The sequence below is a fragment of the Cupressus sempervirens genome, chromosome 5 (assembly GCF_028749045.1).
Source record: "Cupressus sempervirens isolate cs-2001-9-10 chromosome 5, ASM2874904v1, whole genome shotgun sequence".
Taxonomy (NCBI): domain Eukaryota; kingdom Viridiplantae; phylum Streptophyta; class Pinopsida; order Cupressales; family Cupressaceae; genus Cupressus; species Cupressus sempervirens.
In genome coordinates, this window is record NC_143122.1 from 1,044,089,872 (window position 1) to 1,044,099,862 (window position 9,991).

Genomic DNA, 9,991 nt, shown 5'->3' on the forward strand with positions numbered 1-9,991 from the left:
TCCTTGAAATTGCTTGTCCTCAAGCAATTAAATAACATAATGGACTCCAACCTCCACCTGGATCCCAATATGTGATATCCATATGGAAGTTAAACCAACTGCAAACCCGCATCATCAGGACCAACCCCTGTAGCCTAGCATTCAAAACTTGTGCTGATGAAGTCAGAATGTCACCATAAGGCAACTCCATAGAAGATCTATGAAACGTCTTCTTCCCTTTATCCATCCACATAATATATATTGGACTGGAGTGCATATTATCACCATCATGCACTGGAAAAGATGTAGTTGTAGGTGAACCATATGTACTCATGCTAACATTAAACTCCTCATTGGATGCTTCAACTGACATAGAAGTGGTTGCTGATATGATAGTCTCCTTGCATTCTCCTAATTCCACTATTGCTACGTCATCATCCCCTGACAAGGCTTCATATGTGGTCTCCTAACTTCGCACGCATGTCTCTACTGACTCTGTCGAAATGCCCACATCACCAACATCATAGCTGGCTGGCTCTATACGTGTCTCGATCCCACCTGAGAAATCGACTACCTTCTGCTCTGGAGCAACATACAAATCATCAATGTTGATGCCCATCTGTCTAGCCATAAGCTGCAACATCATATCCATTCGCCTATTCTGCTCCTGTTGCATATGTTGCCCCTTCTCTAATGTACCCAATAACTGTCTGAACATCACATCTTGATCTGGACTAATATATATCTTTATCTAGCTATCAATATGATCTCCACAGGATGACAGGACTTATAGCTCTGATACCACTGTAATGGACACCCCTGAATGTCCCAAAAACTAAACCAAATTGCTGAAAGGAATTATGTCAAACAGTTTGCATTCAACTTCTTAAAACCCCTTATAACTCTGGAAATCAAACGTTTATTTGTTTGTTGTGTTTCATGCATGGAATTGGTATCATACAACATAAACAAGAAAGAAACTACAATAATATGCAAAGTGGAAATGAACTGCTGCTAATAAAATGTTATTTTCAGAATTCATAAAACCAAATACATGGCAAATTTATCAACTCACTAATTACTTCAGCAATATTGTTATAATACTCCAGCCCATGCTTACGAACTTGTTGCTACAATACTTTGTCCTCCAATCAGTCCACTACCTTCATAATACCATTCCCTCCAAGCGGCATAAGCGTCGGACAAGTAGTGAAGAAGATATGAGCAAAATATCAAATCTGCCTGTAGCCGGAAATGCAACTAAACTACCTGATAATGAAGCCAATAAGAAAGAATTCCAAAGGCCAAACTCCAAGGGAATGACGTCTAGAATGTTACAAGAGAGGATAGACGTCCTCAAATGCCAAGAACAAAGCTGCAACTCACACACCAATTTCTTCTCATATTCAACCTTGTCTAATGAAGCCACAAATGCTTCCTTTTATTCTATTTTCAAGGGTCCGCTCAACTCATATGAGCAATGTGGGATAAAAGATGTGTAATATATAAAACATATATTAAAATACCCCTTATGTCTCCCTTGGGTACACATCACCATAAAATAAATATTAAAGTAACATTTTAATATTTTACAATTAAATTAGACGTTACTTTAATAAAACTTCAGGCATTAAAATGTATTAGCAATCGGACTCCGAATAATGTGAGTGATAGCTCATCGGAAAGCTCTCACCGAGGAGTATCGAATCCAATCACCAAAATTGACCTGCACTATGTCCTGCCAACTTACTAAAAATAGTAAGTATGCCTAAAACTAAGTAAATCAACTTCGTTTTGGCCCTAATTTTTTTCTTATCCTCCACTTAGACTTTGGAGAATGTGAAGGCCAAAAGATGGGATCATTACATTTTAGCATATGCTCTTCATGAGGAGGCCCTGTCAGTTTTTCTTCCGTAACTTGAGCATACAGACGTATTTTTTTGATCCAAAAAATGTGTCAAAAAGTTGATTCTGAGATGGAGATGATGGTATAGGTTTTTTTGATTTTTACTGCAGTCTGGTTGCCTATTTTGGTAGTCAAAGCCAAATGTTCTATTTTGCCTTCCGAGAGCCATATCTCGCTCTTTCAGACTCTTTTCTGGGCTCGCCAGATATCGTTGGAAAGCTGGTTCTATGAGTTATTCAGTTGTAGAGGTCTTTTATCCAAATTCTGCCCCAGGTTCTTTCTCCTTTGAGTTTTGCACTTTCGCACTTTGGCGGATTACTTGGATTCTACAGGTCCTAGAATCTCTTCTTCTATTCTTTTGGCTCACTCTTCTTTCTGACTTCTGAGCATTGTATGCTTCTATTCTGTTGCATTCCTTTTTTTGTAAATGCACTGAGATAAAGTGTCTGCTTTTGCATATTTGGGATCTTATACACCTTGTGTTTGTTTGTACTCACACTCAGTTATAAAGTGCCATGGGGGGTCATGATGTTTTGCCATTTTGTGCTCATCCACCTTTGTCAAGTGAATTTTTCTTCCACGACATTAGCCCATGCAGTGTGTCGTTGACACCACCCTTTATCTTGTGCTTGTACTTCTATTGCACTATTGGTGTTCCTAATTCTTCTTCTTGTAGATGTTTTTGGCATTGCATTTCAGTGTTCCTGTCACCCCTCTCCCTGTCCAGCATTATGAGGGGGTTCACCTGTTGGCTCTATTGCTTCTTTGGTTCGGTTGAGTGATCTACGTATTCAGTTTTTGTTCCTATGTACTAGGCAGATGCAGTGGCTAGGCACCTATGCATTTCGGTGAGATGGTTCATCTACTATATAGAAACTGATTCATTCCTACCTTTGGAGGTCACCTCTTCGATTGATCAGCTCTTCAAACTTTGTCTTCTCTACCTGGTCATGCACTATTTCAATGGGGTTTCCAGCAGTTTCTTCTGACAGTGTTTGCAGCTTCATGCTTCGGAGATGCTTCATGCTCTTTTTTGTTCCTCTTTTTGGGAGATTTCCTAGATTGGAGGCTTAGTTTCCTTCATCTAGTTATTTTTCTTGTATTGGGTACTTGATCAGGCCTTATTGTCGGGACCCATTTTCTTGCTTTCATAGCTTTGCTAGGTTAGCATCCACCTAAGCTTCGCTTATGGGGGGGTGTTAGTGTAGTTTTTTATTTTTCCTATTTTGCTAGGTTTTTCCTACACTTTTAATAATCTCGCTTAGGTTAATAAACCATGTCTTATTAGGTGAATGGTTGTGAGGTGTCACCTTCCTATACGTGAGCATCCATTAGCTATCTTGGGAAGATACTTTGCTATCTTTAGTCCGATAGATGGTTGCTCCTCATTGGTTGGTGTTGCCACCTCCTCCCTCTTCCTAGCCTATATAAGCATGCTACCTGGCTTGTATTTGCCTCTCTTGTTTTTGCATCCTCTTAATGCTATTTTTCTTTTAGCATTTGCATTACTCTTTTGGAGACTAACTCTATGATGCTATTTTGATTTTGTATCATTTGGATTCATAGTTTAGATATTTATTCTTTGCACTAGTTTTCTGGGTTATTAATCTTATCAAATTCTAACAAATATAACCATGCAATCAAGCAAAATTAAAGCAAAGACCGCCTTCGCCATTTTGACCTCAATCAACACTCAACCGCCCGTGACCATGCGAATCACACAATCACAACTTAAAATATTTAAGGCATAACATGAAAGAAAGAATATGACCAATGTTAAATTATTTCATGAGAACCCTAGGTGACTGTTAAACCATATCATTATTTGAATTTTATTTTTTGGCGGGAGGGCAACTTTGGGCTAACAATTTCCCTCAAGTGGTCATTTTTAGTCATTAAGTAAGAGATAAATTATTTTGACTCCTCTGAACCACTATGCTCTTTTAAGTGTTTAATAACCTCTTGACTTTTACTAATCTTTTCATTAGCTTCTTCCTCTTTGTTAAGGATTTTCTAAGTTTTTCCTTTAGGTGTTCGATAGTGTCTAGTGCTTCCTCTAGTTTTCTTCTGAGTGATGCCATTTGATCTTCCCTTAAGTTGTTAGACTTATTGCGGTAATGATCTATGCTCTAATACTAGTTGTTGGTCCCAATTGGTACTGAGGAGGGGGGGGGGGGGGGGAGGGGGTGGTGAATCAGTACCAACACTAAAACTAGTTACTCCTTTAACTACTCTAGATACACTTAGTGCAATCCACTTAGTAGCTAAAACCAATATAAATGTAGTAAGATAAAAGCAAGTAAGTTCACACAAAAAATCATCGAGTCAACACTGAGATTTATATGTGGAAACCCTCAATTAGAGGATGAAAACCATGGTGGGGATAATATACCTAGTAGCCCTTATAATGCATGTAAAGGGTTTCCCTGTTAGGAGCTACACCTATTTCTTCTAGAAACACATTTTATTAGGAATTCCTATAATTTGTCAAGGTTACACAAGCCTATGAAAGCTACCTTGTTAGAGGATTTTACAAGTCTCCTTTTGAGAGAAACCATGTTAGAGGATTTTATAATTAGCTTACTAATGAAGCTTGCCTTGTAAAGAGTTGCGAGTAGATGCAATGGTAAGAAATCAATCTAATGTGTTAGACTTGAGATGTGGCACTGGCTCACCTTGTAGATCTCCACTATGTATCCTTAGAAATGCATTGATCTTCTTGCTCAATAGAAGAGTTTTTCCATCTCACCTTTCCTTTGATTGTTTGTAACAACTCACCACTATATCTCCTTGTTAAGCAACTGCTTCATTCGCTAGTTTTCCCTGTGATCAACTCTGTGTGTGTTCTTCTACACACTCTTTTCCCTCTTTTTACTTCTTCACATTCTTGCACTAATAAGTGTATATACTAATATGTTAGCAAGAAACACTAATCTATTTAAAGAAACAAAGCATTAACTAACAAGACTAATATAACATATAAGATAGACAAAAGATGAACCCCTAATTAGGAATGTAAGCCAAATGAATGAACTCTCCCAATAGGAATTAGCTCTTTTTTGGTTTGCTATGTCTAATTAAAGCTTGTGATTTAGGGATGTATGCTCAAGATGGGTACTCAAACTTGCTTCAACGAAGATTCTTGGATTTTGGATGTGGATAATGGATGGAGATGTAAAACTTGTTCTCAAACTAGCATTATAACTTTAGCTTAAAGATTGTGTTGTAATGGCTTGGGAGGGGATCCAATTTATAGGCTAAGGGCTTGAGGGTTTGAGGGCTAAGATGCAAGGATGGGAAAATGGTTAAGGAGGGCTAGGATTGCATGAGAGGAGAGCACATGGATTGGGCTTCCTTACAACCAATCAGGGAGTGACACATGTCATAGGGTGAGTGGATGGAGGAAAGGGCAAGGATGAGTCAACAAATGAGGCTCAAGGCCTTAAAGACCCTCATAAATGGCTTGTAAGAGCAATGAATGGGCTTGTAAGAGTCTTTATGGCCTTGTAAGAGCATTCATGGTTGGGTGGTTAGGATATTTTGGAGGGAGTTGAGATTGTTGACTTTGCTTGGCTTAGGAAAGTCTTAAGCTTGCTTAGGGAATGTGACAAGGTTAGGGGTGGGATTAGAGGTGATTTAGGATTTAGATTAGGGATGTTAGAGATATGCAAGTGTATGGCATTCAATGAGGGTGGGTGAGTTAGTAGCTAAGCTTGGTTAGTATGGGTGGATGAGGTGGATTAAGCTAAAAAGGGGGTTTAGAGATAGGCTTAGGAAGAGGATAAAGTCCTTCTAGAAGAGTCTAGAACTTCATAAGGTTTTGAGGATAAATAAAGTTTATTTATCTCAAGGGTTTGGGTTGAGAAAATATTTATTAAAACATTTTTAATAAACATGAGGATTGATATTTAACCTTAGTTAAATATTTTGAGTTGGGATTAAGGGTAGAAAATGATGGGATTAGCCTTTAATCGAAATTAAAGAAGGATTAGAAGATTTTGGAAGAGGTTAGTGGTCTTAAGGAAATTGGCCAAGTTTTGGGCAAAAAATAAATTAAATATTTATTTTGAGATTTTTGGTCAATTTATTAATTAAATAATTAATAAATAAGGAAATAATGTTTAAATAAGATTTAAACATTTTTGGGAGGGATTCTTTAATTAAATATTTTTAATTAAGATAAAGGGATTTAATGGCATAAAAATTAATTAATTAATTAATTAATTAATGATGATGTCATCAGGAATTTTTTCAGAAAATAAAAATACTTTATTTTCTAAAGGATTTAGGTGTCTACATTTTGCCCCTCTTTGATGTGATTCCGCAAGTGGCATGGCATCAAAGATAAGAAAATAAGATGCCCAAGGCTAGAGCAAAAGAGGAGAGAATGGACTGCAAGATGCCCCCTCAAGAAGGTAGCAGGGAGAGAAAGCGAGGCGTGACAACTTCTTGAAAAAATACAAGAATTCGGGATGAGCAAGGAGACTCAGATTGGCAAAGAGAAGGGGTTGAATTAGCTCAAACTCTCACTACGGGAGAATCATAAAGGAAGAATCAGAGGCACAAGAGGAAGCAAGCTTAAGACATTAGGGAAGGTGGAGGATGAAGGAGTGAAGCGCCATAAAAAGGAATCCAAGATAGGGAGATGGATGATGGGATGATAAAGCTGATGCAATAGGATTTCAAAGAGTTAGATTGGTGGAAGATGGGTTTCAGAGATCCCTAGGACTAGGATTTTGGATCTCGAAAGATGAGGCTTGGTGGATTGATTTGATTGGTGGATCCCTAAGACTAGGATTGTGGATCCCTAAAGCTAAAAGTGAAGATTGATTCAAAGTGATATTGATGCATAAGCTGGGATAGGAGAGACAGATGCTAGATATGGATGGGGGATAATGGAGATGAAGGGAATCCATTGAAGCTTTTTGAGTAGGGGGATACTTCAAAGAGAAGTACGATCATGTAGTTGAGCACTAGATTTGCTATAGGACTGTTGGTTAATTTCCAAGGTTACCAAGAACATTAAGGCCTTTTCACCAACTGTCTAGAGGACTGACGAACTGACTCAAAACAAGCATGCAAGGATTGCCCCAGCATCACACATGATTCCCAAAAGAAGCAACCTGGAACTGACACTGGGTAACCCACAAGCAAAAAAGAAAAAACAAACAAAAGACCTGATCAAGACCTTATGCTCAGATTGCCCCATTCGCAATATACCATGATATGGAAGATCGTGGCAACCTTGAGGAGGAAACAAAAGGATTGCTTGGAAAAGATATTTCAAGACCCAAAAGGGAAGATTTCAAATCAAAAGAAAGCAAAAATCCAAAAGAGAACTGTTTGCCAACGAGATGGGTAGGTCAAGCTACTAACGGACCAAGATCAGACATGAGGAAAGCTATATCCTACAAGGATCTATCGGAGAGCACCTAAGCTGATGGATCTAGATGAATGATGTGTCTGGCAAGATGAACTAAGAAGGATAACACTTTGGTGACAAGAGATCTAGCTAAAGGATGCATTGGAAGAGCTAACCAAGGGTTATGCGATGTGTGCAAGATGATGATCAAGGAGGAACTCACATGAAAGCTAGATAGATACAATGGTACTAAGCTAAAGAGGATATTCAAGCTGATAGACTCAGATATGTTACAAATGTACAAGGTTGTTCATGTTTTGGTTTTTGTGAGATGGAAATGTTCGTGAAGGGTGGGATGTCTGAAATAATTGATAGGCAGATAGGTAGATGGTTTATGAAAAACATAAGTGAAAATGGGGTTCTTTGTGTGCATGTGATAGGATACAAGCTAGGATACAAGATTATTTACTAGCTGGAATATGGTACAAGCTTTGGACAAGATTCGGATATACAAGCTATGCTACAAGGGGGGATACAAGATTTACAAGCTGAGGTACAAGATTTACAAGCTGTATAGGAGGTATTTACAAGCTTCATCAGATTTTGGATATTTGGTTGGAACACCAAAGGAACAAGCAGGTGTGTTATGGGATGGTGGGTGAATGGATGAGGGATATGATAGTGATAGATAATGGATTAGTCTTAGTACACAAGGCACCTGAATTACCAGGTTTTCACCAAGGTACCTATCCAAGGTGCTTGAATTGCCAAGTTTTCACCATTGGACGCTTATTTCTCTTTACTATTTTTTTGTATTTTTCAAAAGTTGGGTATACCAAGGATCTTCAAGCATAGAACTTCTTGAGATGAATGATGTTAGTAGGATCATTCAATCCTTCTGGTGTAGATAGCTGATAGGCTCCAGAGCCAAAGGAGGCAGTGACAACATAAGGACCAAGCCAGGTAGGTTCAAACTTGTCTTTCTTTTCTCGATCAGCTTGGACTTTCATATTTTCTTTGAGGACCATGTCACCTGGCCGAAAGTGTCGTGGGAGCACTTTCTTGTTGAAATTCCTTTTGAGACAAGTTTGATAGACTGCGAGATGATCATAGGCTTGTTGTCGCTTCTCGTCTAAGAGATCTAACTGGGTGAGTCGAGCTACTCTGTATTCTTCATCTGATATTTGCCCCTGCAAAGATATGCGCAAGGAGGGAAGTTCAACCTCTATGGGTAGTACTGCTTCAACACCATAAACTAAAGAGTATGGAGTTGTGCCTGTGGATGTACGGAAGGAAGTTTGATAGGCCCATAGGGCTGGATTTATTTGTAGGTGCCAATCGCGGCTGGAATCATTGACAACTTTCTTTAGGATTTTGAGGAGGGTTTTGTTAGTTGCCTCTGCCTGGCCGTTACCTTGTGGGAAATATGGGCTAGAAAAGTGGTGATGGATGTGGAGGGAAGTGCATAATTCTTCCATGTTGAGATTTTCAAAGTTACCTCTGTGGTCGGTGAAGATGGTGGATGGGATACCAAAGCGGCAAACAATGTGGTACACGATGAACTTGGAGACCTAAACTCTTGTAGCTGAGACTAGGGGGACTGCTTCCACCCACTTAGTGAAATAGTCTATAGCTATTATTATCCATTTATGTCCATCAGATGAGAGGGGTGTGATAGTTCCAACTAGATCAAGGCCCCAACAAGCAAAAGGCCAAGGTGGTGCAATAGGCTGTAGATCCTATGCTGGAGCGTGCACAAGATTTGCGTGCTGCTGACATGGAAGACATTTTCTGACAAAGTTACAGGATTCTTCTTCGATGGTAGGCCAATAGTAGCCTTCTCTAAGGATTTATCACGCTAGGACAATACCACTCATGTGGGCACCGCAAAGTTCGAAGTGTACTTCCTTTAACACCATCGCGGCCTTGTTTTGGTCTAAACATCAAGAGAGAGTACCGTGATAACCCTGAAAACATAGGGTATTGGCTATGATAACATAGTGGGATGATTTTTGGATGAGGTTTTGGCGTTGGGTATGTGTGAGGTGAGGGGATATGATACCATCATTAAGGTAAGCATGAATCTCATGGTACCAAGGGGATTGGGGACCAACCAAGATACAAACATGGTTTGAATACTCATTCGCATAGGCGGGTGTGAGGAGCTGCTTGACTAAAAACTCATACTGTGTAGCTGCTTGGGGAATTTCCAAGAGTGAGCCGATAGTAGCTATAGCATCTGTTGCTTTGTTCTGCATTCGAGGCACTTGTGTAAACTGAAGCTTTGTAAAATGTTGGGTTAGCTAATCAACTAGCTCTTTGTAGGGTAATAGCTTTTCATCTTTGGTTTGATATTCATTGAGGACTTGCTTGATGATGAGCTGAGAATCGCCAAAGATTTGTAACTCAGTAATGTTCCATTCTACGACTATCTTTAATCCTGCTATGAGAGCCTCATATTCAACTATATTGTTGGTGCTAGAGAATTGTAGCTTAAAAGCTTTTGGAATGTAATCTCCTTAAGGTGTGACCAATAATATTCCTGCCCCTGATCCATGAGATGTGTATGAGCCATCAAAATAAAGTTTCCATGGGGGTTGTTCTTCAATTAGACAGATATGTTCATCTGGAAATTCTGTGATCAAAGGATATGCATCTATTAGAGGTGCATCAGCTAGGTGATCTGCTATAGCTTGCCCTTTGATTGCCTTTCTGTCCACATACTAGATGTCAAATTTGCTAAG